Source organism: Ostrea edulis, chromosome 1 (assembly GCF_947568905.1).
Source record: "Ostrea edulis chromosome 1, xbOstEdul1.1, whole genome shotgun sequence".
Taxonomy (NCBI): Eukaryota; Metazoa; Mollusca; class Bivalvia; order Ostreida; family Ostreidae; genus Ostrea; species Ostrea edulis.
This window is the reverse complement of record NC_079164.1, coordinates 43,873,566-43,895,407: the sequence shown is the minus strand read 5'-3', so window position 1 is coordinate 43,895,407 and position 21,842 is coordinate 43,873,566. Positions and strand designations below refer to the sequence as shown.

At 38.4% G+C, this 21,842-nt stretch overlaps 1 pseudogene; it reads left to right on the top strand.

Annotated features, from left to right (window-relative positions):
- The first annotated feature begins 19,302 nt into the window (after positions 1-19,302).
- On the top strand, positions 19,303-21,539 carry LOC125649253 (uncharacterized; annotated as a pseudogene).
- Positions 21,540-21,842: the final 303 nt, after the last annotated feature.

Below are 21,842 nucleotides of genomic sequence, written 5' to 3'. Positions count from 1 at the left end.
AATAGGCAAACAAAATTTACACCTAATTTTATGATGCTCGGTAGAGAAGTTAGTCAACCAATAGATCTAATACTTGGTACAACAGACTTAAATAATCCAATGAAAGAGGTGCCAGAGTATTTGATTGATTTGAAAACAAGCATTTCAGGATGTCATAAAGTAGCTCGAGAAAATATTGGTAACTCTCAAAGAAGGCAAAAACAGTATTATGACAGTTTTCTGTTCCAGAATACATATGGGGTGGGAGATGTAGTTCTGAAATTAGATTCATCCGGAAAAGTTGTTCAGAGTCCTAAATTAGAATCCCCATGGAAAGGTCCTTATGTAGTTTTGGAGGTTAAAACTACTGTTCTATATAAAATAGTGGACAGAAAAGGCAGGGACTCTGTGGTACATCATGACCGTATGAAACTTTGTAAAGACTCAGATCACCCAGTATGGATCAAGAGAACTCGTAGTAGAATTCTGGAGCAGTCTGAGGTGACTTCCAGGAGAATCCCTAGAGATGAAACTTTAGATGTTGATATACTTGGTGATATAGGAAACCTGTTTGGTACAGATGGTGATGCGTCGGATTCTCTGATGCATCCTCCTTCTAGTACATTATTAGGATCTTCTGGTAGAGCACCTCAGGCTCAGAATAGAGATAGGGTCACAAGACAACGAAAAATCCCACGGTATCTGTTGGATTACATTCAGGAGTAGTAATCTAGCATATATATACACTTTTAGGCTGAATATACGAGTATTTGCACATATTATCTCAACTGATTCGATATGCAAGAGCTTGTTCTGGGTATAATCAGTTTTTAAATCGAGGTAAGCTACTGACAAACAAGTTGATGGTACAGGGATTTCAACAGTCTCGATTGAAGTCAGCATTTCGCAAATTCTATGGTCGTTATAACGATCTAGTTCGTCAATACAACCTCGCATTGGGTCAAATGTTTCATACCGATTGTTAAGCCGTTCTTGGCACACTGATTTGACTGCGGATAACTCCGTTTACCTGGTCAGGATATGGGGCTCACGGCGGGTGTGACCGGTCAACAGGGAATGCTTACTCCTCCTAGGCACCTGATCCCACCTCTGGTGTGTCCAGGGGTCCGTGTTTGCCCAACTATCTATTTTGTATTGCTTGTAGGAGTTATGAGATTGATCACTGTTCGTTATCTTCACTTTGCATTATACTGTCTGTACAGTTGTCCAATTTTGATAACTATAGTATATATGTGCATAGTCTTGATGTGTTAATTAGGATTTTACATGTAAGATATGAATTTTAAAGAGTGTCATTTTGAACCTAAGGTCTGCATGTGTGTACATAGAAAGGTTCAACACTCAATTAAAAATACTAATAGTAAAAAAAACAAATATTTTAGGATAATCTTCATTTTAGGCTGCCTGACACACGATAGCAGTATTATACGTATAATGCAATATATGCATGTAGCCTGTAGTGTTAAATGTAGGTACACTGTATATCACTAGAACATATAGGTTGTATGCATATTTTAATATTTGATAGATTTATAGATGTTTATCCTTCAAATTAGTATATAGAGTTCCCATATTCCTCATACAGTTTTAACATGGAGGACAATTTTATACCGGATTATTACATTGGGTCAGACATTGAAGATCCACCAAAGATCCATGGGGCAACAAAAACCAAAAAAAGGAAAACCTTGCCCGGTATGCCTTGCCAAATTTACACATGTTAAGAGACGTGGTTGAAAACCATCTACCCTGTTACGCAATACCTGAAACATGCTGTTCAAATGGCAAAGTTAACTTTGGTCGAGAACATTTCTTACAACTACATAATAACAATCCTACAAATGCCGTGGATAAAGTCTGGGTGGAATTCATGTTCTCTTTACTGCTAAAAATCATTCAAAGTCTGAAAGTTGAGAATCTTGAAAATCTTTACAAATTCATTAACAGCCATGAACGTTTTTAAATAAAACGGGGAGGAATGTAGTAATATTCGATGTTATTAAGATTGGGCTCGACATTCCCGATACTGAGCAGCTGTCAAGTTAGTTGTATTCAAGTCACAGACCAGACCTCTAGAGACGATCATCTCGGAGATCCATACAACTCTGCCTATGGTGAGCGACTTATATAGTTACTGCACTAACTGGGCACTCTTTATTATATTTATACCACGTAATTCACAACAGTACTATCAAGTATACCAAATATAATTTTAGTGCAACACTTCTCTCTCTCTTCCCCCATAAACTTGTGGCATACATGTATATATGACATCCATTTACAATTACATGCGCATGTAGGAGTTATATTTTGGGCACACATGGAATACATAAATCTCCAAGTTGTGTGTTTATAGATGTTATTATAAAATCGATTCCTATAAACTCACGTTGTGAAATAGCAGAAGAAAAGTGGGTTGAATACAAATTTAATTTGCCTTTTTTTTTTTTACTTACCAAACGAAATTATGATTTCGTTGTCCACGTTGAATGCATCCATCGAATTCCTCTTCTCAGAAGAAACTTTGTTTAAACTCTCAATGACTACATAAACAGTATTGAAACTCGCAACACTCAGACATCCACGATCACGCTACATTAACAACTTTGTTTACGTAGCGCAGCTATGCATGGTGGTGAATTTCGTGAGGTAAAAAGTGCCATTCTGTACGGACAAAACATCTGGTCCACTATTATTACGTTATCTAAACTATGGCCAAATTTCTCTATCTTTCGTCGAGACGACCCCCTCAATCCTCGAGTCAGTCACAGCAGCAACTTGTACTTTCGGAACACCTTTTTGTTTTTCAACTACTCTATGACGGTGTACGGAATTCCGAAAAAAAAAAATTCACGTGAAAATACACGATTTTTACTGATCACGTGGTTGCAGACTGCAAAATTCTTGATTTCTGGTAAGTAACATATTTATACTAATTCCTATTGCTACTAGTTAATTAAAAGTCTATTCTGTATATTTGCAATATAAACTTCCCATTTGCACTTTTACTAAATGACTGAAAGAATGAATGAATGAGTCAAACTTATTCCTTATATTGATTAAAGAATTCAGTTATATATATTACTGTGGTAGAGCATCCTTACCCGTCTGGAATAATAAAATGTTTAATTTATATTACTACATGTGTTCAGTGTTCTTAATTTTACGATAAATGATATCAGCTTAATATGTGCAATAAATACACAAACAGGTTTCCATAGTTGGTATTAAACAACTTTTAATATTTGAGTATTTCCCTTATGGCCAGCTATAGTTTAGGTTGGTTACGGATTGTTTTTCATGGTTCATCGGTTCGTTTCTTAATTATTGGTCACATGACAGTTCTTGGTCAGTGTAAGATTCAGTTTGAATTTAGAAATTGAATTGGGCAGTTGTGTCATACTTTAGTTGAAAACTTTGGACATTTGGACTTACAGACTACAATCTACTAATCAGGCCAGTTACTAATTATGTTAAGGATTTTATGCATAGAGTGAGTGAGAGTAAGAGTAGTATGATTATTTTATTTTCATTTATTTCATAATGAGTGTATTGCTTCAGAAATCTGAGTAATATATATGTTTGTATTAATTGATAGATATACACCAGATCTACACATTACTATAGATCTAAAAGATTCTACAACAAGTAATAACAAATATTAAACATGCACACATTACATATGACATACGACATAAAATCACGGACAGACTTGACAAAGAAATAATTCATATTAAGCTTCATTAATCACATAAATAGAATTGTCTTTTCTTCGTCAGATCACATCATTAATATAAAATCATAATTACCATGTATTAGTTAGAAAAAAGGACAACACATTGAGATTCTGTGTGGATTTTAGACAGCTAAATAAACGGACAAAGAAAGATGCATACGCACTTCCAAGAATTGAAGAGATGTTGGATGTCATGGCAGGAAATAAGTATTTTTCAGTTATTGATATGAAGTCAGGATATCACCAGGTAGAGATATGCAAAGAACACAAGGAAAGAACTGCATTTACAGTCGGACCACTTGGACTGTATGAATTTAATCGGATGCCATTCGGATTGACAGGAGCACCTGCTACATACCAGAGATTAATGCAAGAAATATTAGGAGATTATCATTTGAAAATATGCTGCATATTCATAGATGACATCATACTATTTTATAGGACATTCAAAGAGCATCTTCATAGATTAGAATCAGTGTTTGACAGGATAAGATCTGCAAACCTGAAATTATCGCCCAAGAAATGTCAGTTTTTCAAAACTAAAGTGAAGTATGTAGGCCATATTGTTTCGGAGAGCGGAGTGGAAACTGACCCAGAAAAAGTGGAAAAAAGTAGTAAACTGGCCTGTTCCATCAACACCTGAGGATGTAAGGAGATTTATAGGATTCGCAGGATATTATAGAAGATTTATTAAAAATTTCAGTCAAATTTCAGGACCACTGACAGAATTGATGCCATCAACTAGCAAGAAAAAGAAGAATAAACAGACTAAACAGAAAACATGGGAGTGGGGAAGTAGACAACAGGAAGCATTTGATCATTTGAAAAAGAAATTATCTTCAGCTCCAGTACTTAGTTATCCTGATTATAATAAGCCATTTGAGATACATACAGATGCCAGTGGCCAAGGACTAGGAGCGGTATTATATCAGGAGCAAGCAGGATTTAAGAGAGATATTTCATATGCAAGTCGTGGATTATCAAAGGCAGAGAAAAAATTCCCGGCACACAAGCTTGAGTTTCTTGCACTCAAATGGGCTATTCGTGACAAATTCCATGATTATTTATACGGCAACCAGTTCATAGTTCTTACAGATAACAATCCGCTTACATATGTTCTTTCCACCGCCCACTTCGATGCTACTGGACATAGATGGTTGGCTTCATTAGATGCATATAATTTTGAGATTTTGTACAGGGCAGGCAAGAACAACCAGGATGCAGATGCACTCTCAAGAATTCCAGCTAAATCAATCAACTCGATTTGTAACAGAACGCAGATACCATACATAGAGACTTTGTCATGCAATCCTCAAGCTGTATCAATGGCAGAGATTGACCTACACATGGGAGTCAGTGATACAATACAGTGAATGATCCAGAGTTAAGATCTTGGAGAACATTTGTTGATAAAGGTACAAAGCCAAGGAAAGGAGAATTACCAGCTAGTCCACTGTATAAGATTTTTGATCAATTGGAAATGAAGGATAATGTACTATACAGAAAAGTGAAAATCCAGGAACGAAATCGACTCCAACTAGTAGTTCTAAAATCACAAGTCAACATTATTTTGCAAGCTGTACATGATGAAATGAGACATCAGGGCAGAGACAGTACAACAAATTTAATTAGAGATATATTTTATTGGCCAGGGATGACAAAAGATATTGAGCAATGGATAAGTAATTGTAGGAACTGTATCAAGAGAAAAATCCAACCAGATTTGGCACATTTAGTTAATATTCAAACCTCACAGCCACTGGAACTAGTTTGTATAGATTTTTTTTTATCTTTGGAGCAGTCAAAAGGAAGACATCATAACATAATGGTTGTGACAGATCATTTTACTAAATCAAACAGCTAAAACTACCGCAGAAATTATTTTCAACCAGTTTATTCCAAATTATGGTATTCCAAAAAGACTACATTCAGACCAAGGAGCAAATTTTGAGAGCAATTTAGTAAAAGAACTTTGTACTTTATTAGGAATTAAGAAGTCCCATACAACTCCATACCATCCAATGGGAAACGGTATCACTGAACGGTTCAACCGTACACTACTTAGTATGCTAGGAACATTGGATTCTAACAAGAAAATAAATTGGAAATCTCATGTAGCTTGTTTAGTTCATGCGTACAACTGTACTCGCCATGAATCAACAGGACAATCGCCATTCTTCTTAATGTTTGGTAGGGAACCTAATTTACCAATTGATATTGCTTTCGGCTTAAAACAGAGCCACAGACAAAATATGTAGAAAGGTTAAGAAATAGACATCTAGAGGCATATAAAGTAGCATCGAAACAAAGTAGTCAATCACAGAACAAACAGAAGGATAGATATGATCTAAGGACACGGGGATCAGTTTTACAGATTGGAGATAGTGTTTTAGTCAAGAAAGTAGCTTTTGATGGTAAACACAAGTTAGCTAATCAGTGGGAGGATGATACTTATATAGTTTTAGAACAACCTAATCCAGATATTCCAGTTTATGTAGTGAAGAAACAAACAGGAGAAAGTAAGAGAAGAATATTACACAGAAATCTGTTACTCCCAATTGGTTAAATTTCAGAGGACAATACCAAGGATATAAATCAGATTCAGGCAACAGAAAAGAAGACAAAAGCAACGACCTATTCCCAAACCAAGGAAACTGAAAAAGAAACCAATTCCAGAAGTGCATGACTCATCATCAGAGGAAGACATTTTGGTAGTTACTGATCATCAGACCTCAACCGGTCTTGAGGAAGAACAGTACACTATTCAAGATGATATTTCAGAAATAGGAAGCGCTTCAATAGTATCAGAGGAAGAACCTAGTGAAACTTCAACAGTTGCAGAGGAAGTAGCTAGTGTAAATGATGACACCTGTGTTATGGATGAGGATGATGATGATGAGGAAAGCCAGGAAGTTATGCCAAGAAGATCTACAAGGATCCGAAGACAGCCAAATTGGTTGACAACAGGAGAATTTGTAGCAAAATCAGCAGTAGGAACGGACTGGGAGAGAAGAGCTGAATTTGCCTTTGAAGATGCTTCACAGCGGAATATTTAGAACATCTAAAGAGAAGTCAGCTCAGTCTTTGTTCCAATTCATTTTAAATTCACAATGATTTTGTATGACATTCATTATTTTTCAGTTGAATTATTATTATATATATTTATTACTTTGATATTTGAATGTGTATTGATGACACATAATGTAATGATCAATTCAATTACATGTAAATATTTCATTTCATATGAAGCCATGTTGCTAATGACATGACTTGTTTGATGTTTTTTCCCCCAGATCCGTGAAATGACATGGAAGTCAATTTTGAGAGGAGGGGAGTATGTGGTAGAGCATCCTTACCCGTCTGGAATAATAAAATGTTTAATTTATATTACTACATGTGTTCAGTGTTTTTAATATTACGATAAATAATATCAGCTTAATATGTGCAATAAATACACAAACATGTTTCCATAGTTGGTATTAAACAACTTTTAATATTTGAGTATTTCCCTTATGGCCAGCTATAGTTTAGGTTGGTTACGGATTGTTTTTCATGGTTCATCGGTTCGTTTCTTAATTATTGGTCACATGACAGTTCTTGGTCAGTGTAAGATTCAGTTTGAATTTAGAAATTGAATTGGGCAGTTGTGTCAAACTTTAGTTGAAAACTTTGGACATTTGGACTTACAGACTACAGTCTACTAATCAGATATACACCAGATCTACACATTACTATAGATCCATGTGGATTCTAATACCACATACATTTATTTGAATCTTTTGGATGATATGTATTGGATAACATTTGGATGATCTGTGAATGATGTTATTCTGAGCGATTGTGATAAATAAACCTTGTGACCGGGATGCTTGTTTGAGTTATCACCCGGTAACATTACTATATTGTAAGGTGATATAAATCAGTTTACATAGATTTAATGCTTATCAAAAGTATTTGATGACTGTTCAAAATGAGCAATTAGATATTTAGTTTAATTTATGAAAATGATTTTACATTGTACATACATGGTACTTTATTGAATTATAGAGTCAATCCTTGAATCCTGATATATTGTCCAAGCTGTAAATTTTCTGAGGGAAGCTTCTTCCCATAGAAGGGCATGACAATATTGTTGTTTTATTTCATTAATTACTTTTTATGAATATTCACGGGAGAAATACTATTTTGCAAAATGATGTATCTTTAGAGTTATCTCCCTTAAATGATAAACGTATTTTGATGGAAATCAGTAGGATTAAATATCGTTTATCATAGGTTTTGTTAAGTTAGTATTATATTGTTGTTTTATCATATTTCAGGGCTATCTTTAGAGATATATTGTCTATTCTAATCACTGTGTCCGAATAAATATATATTGAGACCTGAACCCTACAGGCGTTTCGTCAGTCAATTCTTGTTGGGAGAAACCCTGTTACATACACAATATGAACACTTTGTGGACGCAACTCCTCAGAGACCAATGTACAGAGTTTGCAGGACTGTTAGTCACCATACATAGTTGATCATATTCCACAGCAATTTTCACTCTACAAATTTTACAGGAGTTATGGGACTTTTGTGCATCATTTTTTTCGATGGTGGTGGACATGGCTACACATAGCAACCTTGTTCCTATAAAAAAAAGTTTAAGCTCATATTGTGACCCCAATATAGCCCAAAAGGGCACTAAATAACCATGATACAAGGTCAAAGATCATTGTATGAAATGGAAGGTCTTGCCATAAGAAATATATAAACAAAGTATGAAAACCTAAAACAGTATATATAGCCTTTAATTTTTCTTACTAGTAGGTCAAGATCAAGGTCAAGGTTACAAGCTGAAAAACATTGGTAGCAAACAAAAGGTCATGTCACAAGAAATGCATTAAATGAAAGTTATATCATTCAACATTCAAAAGTTATCAGCAAGTTTTAGTTTCAATGTTTAACAAATTGTGTGAATTTTCAAGGTCAAACATCACTATATCAAACAAAGAGTCTCTCCTGAGGAATCTATATCTGTACAAAATGTTAAAGCCCCACATTGAATAATTCTGGAGATATAACCTTGCTTATGTTTTCATAAAAGTAGGTCAAACTCTAAGATCAAGGTCACATATATACAAACATGTAAACATACGACACTGTAATAGACTGAACTTTTTGAAAATAATTTTAAAAGTTCTGAAATACAGACAATTCTTGACAGTACAGTTTGTCATGATTACACTTTGTCTGTGTTGATTTTGTAGGACTGTGAAGTGTTGTGACCTTGTTGATGGTAAACAGAAGACTGTGACCTTGAATCTGAAGATCTGTGATGAAGGACGTTTGGGGTCAGTGACCCTGGGTCACTCTCTGTTTGTAGTACACAAATCTAAGTAAGTACTCAGTAATAATGTAAGACTGAATTCTAAATCATGTTTATCTATCCTATATACACATAAACAAGAGATGTTTGTAAAACACATATGCCCCCCATGGTGCAAAATTGAAAAGGGTTATACACACACATCATTTAATTGATAGTAGTATCATAAATTCAAAATATTGAGCAAACAATATCTTCCTATGTCAAGAGTGAATTGACCATGTGACCTAAATATCAATAGGGGTCATCTACTCCTTATGCTGTACCAGTGTACCAAGTTTGGTGTCAATCAAGCAAATAATTCTTAAAATGTAGGAGACAATATATTACTATGTTCAGTTTGACCTTTGACCATGTGACCTCAAAATCAATAGGAGTCATCTCCTCCTGAATATACACCACTGTACTAAGTTTGATGCATGTCAAGCAAAGGGTTCTCAAGATATTGAACGGACAGTATATTCCTATGTCCAATTTGACCCTTGACTTTTGACCATGTGACCTTAAAATAATTAGTAGTCATCTTCTCCTGAAGATGTTCCAGTGTGCCAAGTTTGATGTCTGTCAAGCAAAGGGTTCTCAAGATATTGAGCGGAAAGTATATTCCTATGTACAGTTTAACCCTTGACCTTTGACCACGCAACCTCAAAATCAACAAGAGGTACTGTGAGCAATGCTCACTAAGAATACCCCCCGCTTACCCCAATCTCCCAAAGGGTGTTGGTAATAGGTATAAACTACCTCTTTTCTGAGTGTAAAAAACAAATGGCATGACAAACCGAACCATATTGCTACTTCGATGTCCAGTGCGCGTAACCTTTGACCTTTTGACCCCAAAATCGATAGGGAACATCTTCATCCCATGGGTAGTCCATATGTATGATATGGTGACTGTAGGTGGAAAGGATAACGCTTTAGAGCCCGGAAACCATATTGCTACTTAGATGTCCAGTGCGCTTGACCTTTTGACCCCAAAATCAATAGGGAACATCTTCATCCCATGGGTAGTCCATATGTATGATATGGTGACTGTAGGTGGAAAGGATAACGCTTTAGAGCCCGGAAACCATATTGCTACTTCGATGTCCAGTGCGCTTGACCTTTGACCTTTTGACCCCAAAATCGATAGGGAACATCTTCATCCCATGGGTAGTCCATATGTATGATATGGTGACTGCAGGTGGAAAGGATAATGCTTTAGAGCCCGGAAACCATATTGCTACTTCGATGTCCAGTGCACTTGACCTTTGACCTTTTGACCCCAAAATCGATAGGGAACATCTTCATCCCATGGGTAGTCCATATGTATGATATGGTGACTGTAGGTGGAAAGGATAACGCTTTCGAGCCCGGAAACCATATTGCTTCTTCGATGTCCAGTGCGCTTGACCTTTGACCTTTTGACCCCAAAATCGATAGGGAACATCTTCATCCCATGGGTAGTCCATATGTATGATATGGTGACTGTAGGTGGAAAGGATAACGCTTTAGAGCCCGGAAACCATATTGCTTCTTCGATGTCCAGTGCGCTTGACCTTTGACCTTTTGACCCCAAAATCGATAGGGAACATCTTCATCCCATGGGTAGTCCATATGTATGATATGGTGACGGTAGGTGGAAAGGATAATGCTTTAGAGTCCGGAAACCAGTGCGTCTACAGACGGACGGACGGACGGACGGACAGACGGACAACCCGATTCCAGTATACCCCCCCCCCACAACTTGTTGCGGGGGGTATAATAAGTGTCATCTTCTCCTGAAGATGTACCAGTGTACCAAGTTTAATGTCTGTCAAGCAAAGGGTTCTCAAGATATGGAGCAGATAGTATATTCCAATGTCCAGTTTGACCCTTGACCTTTGACCATGTGATCTGAAAATCAATAGGGGGTCGTCTTCTCCTGAAGACGTACCAGTGTACCACGTTTGATGTCTGTCAAGCAAAGGGTTCTCAAGATATTGAACGGACAGTATATTCCTATGTCCAGTTTGACCCTTGACCTTTAAACATGTGACCTCAAAATAAATAGGGGTAATTTTCTCCTGAAGATGTACCAGTGTACCAAGTTTGATGTGTGTCAAGCGAAGGGTTATCAAAATATTGAACGGACAGTATATTCCTGTTTAGTGTGACCCTTAACCTTTGACCATGTGACCTCAAAATCAATAGTGGTCGTCTTCTCCTGAAGTCGTATCAGTGTAGCAAGTTTGATGTCTGTCAAGGAAAGGGTTCTCAAGATACTGAGCAGACAGTATATTCCCATGTCAAGTTTGACCCTTGACCTTTGACCATGTGACCTCAAAATCAATAGGGGTCATCTTCTCTTGAAGATGTACCAGTGTATCAAGTTTGATGTCTGTCAAGCAAAGGGTTCTCGAGATATTTGACGGACAGTATATTCCTATGTCCAGTTTGACCCTTGGCCTTTGACCATGTGACCTCAATATCAATGGGGGTCATCTTCTTCTGAAGATGTACTGGCGTACCAAGTTTGATGTCTGTCAAGCAAAGGGTTCTCTAGACATTGAATGGTCAGTATATTCCTATGCCCAGTTTGACCCTTGACCTTTGACCATATGACCTCAAAATCAATAGGAGTCATCTACTCCTTAGGATGTACCAGTGTGCCAAGTTTGATGTCTTTCAATCAAAGGGTTCTCAAGATATTGAGCGGATATTATATTCCTATGTCCAGAGTAGATTGACCCTTGACCTTTGGACCTGAAAAACAATAAGGATCCTCTTCCACTCATAACTAACCCACATATGAAATATCATTATCATCAAGTGAATGGTTCTCAAGATATTGAGCGGACAACACATGGTCTACAGACCGACCGACCGACAGGTACAAAACAATATGCCCCCTCTTTTTCAAAGGGGGGCATAAAAATAACACACAAAATTAAGGATATAATTAACAAACAGAATAATATTCTATCAGCTGTTCATCATACGAAAACAAGTGTACACGTACATGCAAGTACTCAGTTGTGGATGTACTATAATTGAAGACTACACACAAAATACTGACTATAACTATAAATCCTAAGTACTTCACTATAACTGATTTACCTTCATCAAATTGTATTCAGTGACTTACATGTGTTTAAAGAATTGTATAGAAATCAATAACTAGTAACACAGTCAAATCACAGGCACCTGAAGTGTGGATAGCTTGTATAGATCTTTTGTACATTCTAGAATCCAAAATATGTTATTTCCCACCGACCACCCTCATAAGTCGTTCTGAATAATCAGTTTCAACCTTCTGTAAGCTTTTGAGATGACAACTTGTAAGATGCTACAAATACTAGTATAAATTATTGGTTCTGTATAAAAATAATTTCGAGTCATTCTAGAAGGGTATGTGTTTGTGTATGTACACAAGATCTATACAAGCTATCCACACTTCAGATGTCTGTGAATCAAGTTAGTAATTGGGCCATAAAATTTATAAATAGTTGCTCGGGCTAAAAATGTCACATTTAGATGAGGCAGGCAGGTTTATTTTTCACTTGGCTGTGTCATGAGTTATCTTTTCTTCATATTTTTTCATACAAAATCAAATAGCTTCACACCAGTAATCATTTGATCAAAAAGGTACCTACAATTTTATTAAAACCTTCCGTTTTACATAAATATCTACAACACAAGAGTTATCTCATTTACATAAATAAACTATTATAGATTTTTAAAAAATCCATGCAGTACCTTTTCAATAGATGCGGTGGGGCCTGAGAAATTGTTGATTGATTTTTTGGCCTTAGTATACTAAGATAAATCGTGTTTCATTAATTATAATGATAGAAATATCATAAGATATAATTACTAAACCACAGTGAGAGACTAATGTTCTACATGTATCCTAACACACAAACACAAGAGCGCGTTAATTACACGTCACAAACTCAGGGCTGTAATTAACAAGGAACTGTAATTAACACAGAACTGTAGTTAACACAGCACTGTAATTAACACAAGGCTGTAAATTGCACTGTGTTTAGAAATTTAATTAACACTGTGGAGATGTGTAATTAACACTGTGTTTATAGATATTGAATTTTCCTCACATTACTATCTACAGAAGCCACAAAGAGGTTGTCTTTGATGTCCACACATAAACCCCATGGCCAGCGTAAACCCAGTGAATGTAGCGGAGGAACTGTCCGTCCTGATCTAGGATGTGGATACGGTTATTGTCACGGTCTGCTATCAGGATGTGACTCTGGCTGTCTGTAGTGATGCCGGCTGGAGTAAATGATTGCTTGGTATTAGAGGGATGACCAATGTATCTAAATTGGAGTTTTCCTGACTGATTGACCACCACTACTGCACTAGCTGTCCAGTCAGCCACACAGATATCCAGGTTCCTGTTCTCACTGATGTATTTATAATAACCAGATGAATAGAGAGGGCGACCCTGATCATCAAACTGAATGGTTTGTGTCTCTGTGGAGCCGGAGTAACGCACGACTTTGGATTGTTCTCCATCATAACTCTTCATGGTAACCAGGAGATCACCAGAGGCGGTACTGCAGACATAGCTAGGTCTCCAACCCTGTAGTGTGATCACGGTCTGTATCTGTTTATTCTTAACAAAGTTTATAGTGTTACTATCAGTATTAACAAGATTTCCGTCCCGTGTCACTGCTATGTCCCGTGGTTTGTTCCCTGACTTGGTTTTTATTGATGTCAGTAGTTCACTCTGGAGGTTGAGAAGCTTCATGATTTCCTTATTCCCGCGTGTCCAGACTTGATCTTCACTCAGACAGCTAACACTAAATGGTGTATACCCAGTGTCTATGGTGGCGGTGAGGCGCGGTTCATCAAGTAATGGTTTGACTGGAGGAGACGATACAGCTTCTGCTGACTTCATTGTGTCGCCATGTTCTGTGTTAATGGAGACAAAGAACCAAACATTTCATTGAGCTGCGCCAGTTAGTGTATTTCCAATACAGCAACAAACACTCAGTTGTAAACGCAGCACATTTATTTAACCGGAAACGTAAGATGAATAGAATAGTGACAAAACATAGAACCATACCGGTTACATAATGCTAACCCGGAATGCAAGTAATTAACATACTGGTGTCACAATTTTTTTCTTTTTCTCTTAAAAAATTACTATTGAATACACATGCAAAATCTAGAAAAATGCAATATCTAGAGAGAATACATAAAAAAAAATGCAAAAAGGAGTTCCATCAAGCACACGATATAGATCACACAATGACAAATTAATATGGAAAGAATTAACACAAGAGGGGATTATTATGCCCCTAACACAAATCACACGGTTCAATCACATACATAGTCGGATAACCACTTCGGTGGATGGCGAACACGGGTAGGTCTAGCCGGATGAAATACCGCATCATTGTGGATGGATGGTAAATCAGAGTCACTGTCAGGTTGTGATATCTCAGAAACTAACGGTTCTGTTGGTTTATCAGCAAGCAGTGAAGGTTGAAGTGGAAATGGTGGATCTGAGAGAATAGTAGGTATTGGTGGTGGGGACGGGTATGTAGGATTGGTTAATTTGTTTTCCAAGTTCATTAATTCATGAGGCGGTTCATCACACTCATCATCAGAGGGTAGTTTGTTGGGAATGTGGTCTTGACTGACTTCCTCTGCTGGTACAAAGTAGCAATCACTGTCTTTAACACGATAAGCTTTTCGTCGAAGCTGGGAGCCACTGAACTTGCTAATGTGTCGCCATTCGCCATCACATGATACCACAATATATCTGTCTCTGGTTCTTGATTTATTACGGTCACAATACAAGTATACCAAGTCACCAACTTTGCTGTGACATCCAGAGGCACTGCTCTTTCCAGGTTGTTTAGAGGCCTGACTGTGTGGGTGATTATCAAGCTTAATGTCATGTTGCGAAATAAGCTCGTAATCATCAACGGGAATCTGTTCATGTGAGAACTGGTCACGATGGGTCCACATCTCTTTGGCCGAGATTCCTCTACTTCTTATACGTGTATTCAGTCGAGAGGTAATCAGACACAAAGATAATGGAGTAACTGTGCGACATAGTGGATCATGGCGCAAGATTTCTGCTTCTAGTTCCTGTATTGCTCTTTCTGCTACCGGGTTTTTATTGATATTTTTACGCGTCCCACTTCAATGGATATGCGATACTTGGCTAGGAGTTTATCGTTGATTAATGCGGTAAATCCAGGGGCAGGGTCTGTCCGGATTACAGCGAATGGGCCATCTAATGGTAGTAGCCCTGAACACAAGATGAGTAGTCCTTCTCGAAGTGTTTCATGACGCTCATTTTCAATGAGTAATGTCCGTGTATAGGAAGTTATGTACTCACGCAGGACCAGTATAAGTTGGCGTTCACGTTTAAGGACATCAACTGCAAACAGATAGCCGACTCTGTCAGGTGGTTGGCTTGAAGTGTGTTCTGGTTGAAATTTAGGTGTACTCTTCAATGCAGTACACTGATGACACTTGTCTGTGGTGTTGTTAATAGCTTTGTCCATGTCAAGTGCAAAGAAGAAACGATTTACCACCTTTTTTAGTTGATTGGAAGATGGATGGTCCAATGAAATGTGTAGAGAAGTAAGGAGTCCCTCCAGGACACTGCGAGGAACAATAATACATTCCTGTGTTGGGTGGAATGGGACATTACGTTTCACTACCAATAACCCATCCTTGGCAATGACTGCATGCTGTAAATAACGCTTGACATCCCGAACATTTGTGAGCTTTTTTGACGGTCTTGTGCCTTGCAGGAGATGGGCATGTGTACGTCTGAGATCTGGACAGTCCTGTTGGATGGCAAGTCATGAAGTTCTGGTAGCAAATGGCATTTTGGCTCTCCCCTCTGCTATGTCCTCAGTAGTTACTTGTTGAACAACAGACTGGGCAATAGTGTTGACAAAGGAGCAGATTTGGCAAGAGGGATTATCACATGCAGGAACATTTCGACTACTGAAATCTGTAGGTAATATAGCTGCACCTGATACATGGCGCAAAGATACTTGAAACCTGCTCACCGTTGACAGGAATGTTGACACACGTGGGCTAGCGGAAAATTCGCCACGGGACATTTTCTCGAAGGCCTGCACACATGGTTTGCTGTCAGTTAGAACACATGCATTTAAGGAAGACTGCACGATGTATGGGCTGAAATGTTTTACAGCTGCTGAAATTGAGAGTGCTTCCACTTCACAGGGCAGCCATGTAAGTTGATTAGCACGAAGTTTAGCACTGAAAAATCCAGAGAGGCAAAGTTTGTCGTTGCGGTTTATGTAAAGTGTAGCCCCAAGTCCTCCACTTCGAAGAGCACCATCAGTAACTATCCACAACTGGTCCGTAGCTTGTGGGAGAGTAATAGTCTGATTGGATGAGATACTTTTCTGGGCTTTTTTAAAATGACTATGGAGGTCGTCAGTCCATTGAATTTTGTCTTTGGAGTCTTTGCCAGAAGTGGCAGCATCTAAAGGAGATATAATCTGTGAGCATCCTAGAACTTTGAAAGCACCAATGAATGACCTCAAGCCGGTGACAGTAGATGGGGGTTGACAGTTGGCTAGTGCAGCAATGCGATGAGGACTCGCACGAAGGGTACCTTCACGCCATATCCATCCCAAGATTGTGGCTTCCCTTGGTGCAATCATAGTTTTTGATGCAGACAAGTTAAGGCCATTTCTCTGTAGAGCTTGAAGTGTCCTTGTAAAGTTATTAAGGAGGTCTTCAGGAGCAGATCCACCACAGTACAAATCATCGGCTAACTTAGCGACTACACCCTCCTGAACCAAGTCACCCAAAACTCTACAGGTTAGCTCCTCTAAAATGGTCTCCGAGCCAGGCATACCCATCGCTGAACGGGCATAAACTCTGACGCCACGAAAGGGGGTTACCACTCCACAGTACTTCATGGATTCTTTTGCGAGTGGAATTTGGTAAAATGCCTGTGTAAGGTCCGTTATGGCAATATAACTCCACTGAGCAATTTGTCGGAGAGTCGAATCTACATCAGGCATAAGAGATGGCTGCGGCTTGCTGTATCTCCCAACATCTGCAAATGCTGTAACTAATTTAAAGCCTCCAGATGGCTTTTTGACCAGAAATGATGGATTTACATACTCGACATTGACTTTCACAATCTCTGGTTTAGTAAAAACACCACATGCCTCCAACTCATCAAACTTGTCCTGAAGTGTTGAAAGAAGTTGTTTATTGTACTGAGGTAAGCGCCCCTTTCTTTGAGGAGGTTTAACTGGCCCCATATTGACAACAGCTTTAAGTGGACCACTGGCACCATTGTAGCCTTTAAAATCTGGGTTAAACACCTCACTGTATGCATCAAGAGTCTTCTTGAACTGTGATTTAATCACAGGAGAAAGAGTATTGTCGGGGTCAAGGTTGACTGCAGCGGAGTGTGTGGTTGTTTGTTTACTGTATTTAGTATTGGGTTTCGGGATAGGTCTAGTGTCTCCATCATCTGGAGAGACGTTAGGAGAGAAAGTGGGTCTCACTAGGCACAAGTGTTGGTTTCGTTTAATTGTACAAGGTTCATTTGACAAGTTAGCAATCCGTACTTTTCCTGCCACGCTGTCTATAAATGAAGGAGGGGGCCAATTTGTTGTAGAATTTTGGCATACTGTGGGTTCAAGTGAAAATGTGTTGTACTCATCAGGACTTGTCATGTCGTTGGGAAGCTTGACCTCAATGTACTCTCCTGGCCACAAAGTTGTGGTGTGGGGTACAGGAGCTCGAAGTACTTGTGTGAGCCGAATGGAGTGGTGTCCTTCCTGAGCTTTAGTTCCATATCGGAATATACACTTGTCACCAATTATGATTTCTTGTCGGGCGGGTCTGACTATAATGTCATTTTCCTCCATAAATGGAGTGTCCAGGTTGTCAACAACTAGCCCTTCGAATGTTAACTCTTGTCCATCATGATTAAAAGTTAGTCTAGTCTCACCAGATACATGGAGTGGTGATAATCCATCTGCCTGATGGGCATATTGTGATGAAGGGGTGACAGATGCTTGTAAATTGTGGGCAACGTCCGATCGAATCATGTTAACAGTTGCGCCACTGTCTATGATTATACGAACAGAATGGTGTGTTAGAAATGCATCAATGTACGGAGATTGACGTATTTGCACCCTACTAACGGAGGCATCCTGACTGACTGAAATCTCATCTTCATCGCTGTAATGGTTACCGTCTGTACCCATTATCTGCCTTGCCTTTGCAAAGTATCTTTTGTCACTTTGGGGTAAGTACGAACACTTGCTAAGATAGTGATTGTATGGACGCCCAGAAGCCTTACACAATGGACAGGATTTCTGGACTTGTGGTGATGAGGTTTTTTTCACTGAAGAAAACTGTGTGCGCATAGCTCTGGCATCCTCTGTGTTACGTAGTTCTTCCAGCAGTGAATTAAGGGCTTGGGAGATTTCAGGCTTCAATGTGGCCAGTGTACGCGATCTTAGTTCGGTCCCATACCGTTGTTTCACTAATCTTGGGAGCTCAGGATGGATTAGGGTAAGCCAGGTAAGTACGATAAAGTTCTCCATTGTAGGGGTAAGTTCCTCATCCTCTTCGATTTCTTGGCCATTGTGTGTAATACCCAGTTCTGTTTTCAGGTTATCTTCAGTAAATGCCATTAGTCGCTGAAACAAGTCCTCGGGTCGTTCGTTAGGCTGTAATCGAATGTTTACAAAGTCAAGGAAATGTGCACCCGTTGACTAAAATCCATAATGTAAGCGAATGATCTGCCATATGTCCCTAAGTGTCGTAGAATTGTTAACAATAGTGTTCCTTGCTATAATAGGTGTATAATTTGCGATTTGACCGAGCATGAGTTCGAGGATTCTGACTTTCTGTGCGCGGGTCTTTCTATTGGCCTCGGGGACATTCTCGTCGTCGTCCTCGAAGTTTCTATGGGGGTTAGCACGGGTTTTCTTCCCCCAATTTGCACCGTCCTCTAGATATGGTAAAAAATTGGGGTCCAGGGAGAGAGTATATAATAAATTTTGTCTCCAGTTTTCATAGGAGTTAACAGTTTCTACTTTCGTCAAGCACCACTGTTTTGGCGCTCTATTCGCCATGTTGTTTACGATGTTATGCCAAATACGTGTGTCCGGGGTGAATTTTATCACGCTATTACTGTCCACTTCTTGGAGAGTTGAATATACGTCAAAAATAGCTTGGGTTCATGAATGACCGCTGCCACCACGCCAGTTAGTGTATATCCAATACAGCAACAAACACTCAGTTGTAAACGCAGCACATTTATTTAACCGGAAACGTAAGATGAATAGAATAGTGACAAAACATAGAACCATACCGGTTACATAATGCTAACCCGGAATGCAAGTAATTAACATACTGGTGCTGATCTTTGTTTATTTTCTGAGGAGAGAAACTCAGATGCCTGTCTGTAACACCAGAGAGAAGACTGGATGATTTGTATCCCATTGTATGTGAAATGTGGCACAACAAACAAGATTTTCTGGAGGTAAATTAAGCACATCGCTCACCTGAGTCACCTTAGCTCATATTTAAAGATTTTTCCAATATATTCGCATGTAAAACCTCTTTGCAAAATTGAATCTGCACTATGTCATGAAGGTTTCAAGTAAAATGTAAACTTTTCTGGCAAGTGATTTTTCAGAAGAAGATTTTTAATGATTTTTCCTATATATTTGTATGTAAAATTTTTATCCCCTACTGTGGCCCCATCTTACCACCGGGGACCATGATTTTTACAAACTTCTATCTGCACTCTGTCAGGAAGCTTTTGTGCAACTGTAAAATTCTTTAGCCCAATGGTTTTTAAGAAAAACAAAATATTTTCTTCTATTTATTAGTTATGTAAAACTTTGATCCCCTATTGTGGCCCCATCCTAACTTCAGAGGTCATGAGTTTAACAAACTTAAATCTGCACAATGGCTGGAAGCTTTCATGTAAATTTCAGCTCTTCTGGCCCAGTGGTTCTCGAGAAGAAGACTTTGTAAATGACCCAGCTTTATTATTGCATTTTTGTGATTATCTCCCCCTTTAAGGGGGCATGACCCTTCATTTGAACAAACTTAAAAGCCCTTTACCCAAGGATGCATTTGGCAAAATTTGGTTATAATTGGCCCAGTGGTTCTGGAGAAGTCGAAAATGTAAAAAGTTTACAGACGGACAGATGACGGACAACAGGCAATCAGGAAATATCACATGAGCTTTCAGCTCAGGTGAGCTAAAAATTCAGCAGAGAATACATTGTACCAGTTGTAAATAATTTAAACTTGCAGTGTTAATGCCTATGGATATCTGATCAATTAGATGCATTTAAGTATTACTATTTTCATATTCCTTTCAGAAATGACATTGTACAAAGCCAGTAACACCGCCCCAGCATTGTCTTACTTCAAGACCCTTTTAAAAATCGCTCAAACGTCACAGGCAAAGTGAAGGGAAAGTTTCAACCCCATTTCGACCTTTTAATGCCAGTAGGATTTAAACACCCAATGGCTTGAAAATTTTGAGGAGTATATCGAAGATATAACGAGTAGTGGTCACGAACGTGTAATAATGGGTGACTTCAATATTGACCAACTGAAAACATTAAACTTCAAACGATCCATGGAAACATTTGGCTTAGAGCAAACTATTACGAAACCCATTAGAGTAACAAAAGATTCAAGCACACTCGTCGATCACATCTACGTAAACGTGCGTGAAGTTTACAGCTCATCTGGTGTATGCTGTGGAGAAGAGGATGAGGTGTACAACTATTGCATTCTTCTCTGTCACTGGTATCTACACGCACTAGAAATGCATGATACAGCCAAAGAGGGGGACGTACACAGGGCAGTACTAAACTACAAATATGCTCTTCCCTTCTTTTATTCCCATTTCAAATTGAGTAAGTACTTGGTGGAAAACATCAATGATGTACTTCAAACAGAGTACCTGTTGTCTCCCCTACAAAGTTTGCGCGTTTTGAAGGGATCGTTTGTGAACACTCATGGAGAGCGATTTAGTTCAGGGACACTGTGTACAACCAGAAAAGCCTGATCAAAAGCCTAGGTGCCAATAAAACTGAAAAATATATATCCCGAGCTACCACATCAGCTGATGACATTGCAAAAATATGTTCCCAAGTAGACAGTAGCTTGCAAATAAAACCCAAAAGTGGCTGTCATTCTCAGACCATCCCGGTGAATGATCAGACCATCATCAGCAGAGAACTGAGGAAAATACGACCATTCAGATATTCTCCCGGGCGCAAGTGCCAAGGCTTCTCTTCTCTCCATTCAACCCCAGTTAGCACTGAGGATATTCCAATGATGAAGAACTGGATTAACCATATCATCAGGAGGTTAACACGTGGTCAAACTGTTGCAGTGGAAGAGAATGATGAGTGTGAGCATAATTCTGAAGAAGATGATTACCTCTAAATCTTTGTTTATTTATTATTAGGTGAAACATTTGTAGTGATACTTGCTTGTAGCAATAGCAATCATATATTTGTTAGCGAATGTAATTGATATTTTTTTTTATTCAAACCCTGGTGCTGTTTTAATACAATACAAATATTTATTGGCACAATTACAATAATTGGCAAAGGCCCATTGAACATCATTCTAAGATAAAGTTTGCATAATTTTTAGCAGTCATAAGTAATTGACTTCTGTAATGATAAATTTCACAGTAACTTTTTATACTTTATGTATATCACTGTTAAAATATACTTGTAACAT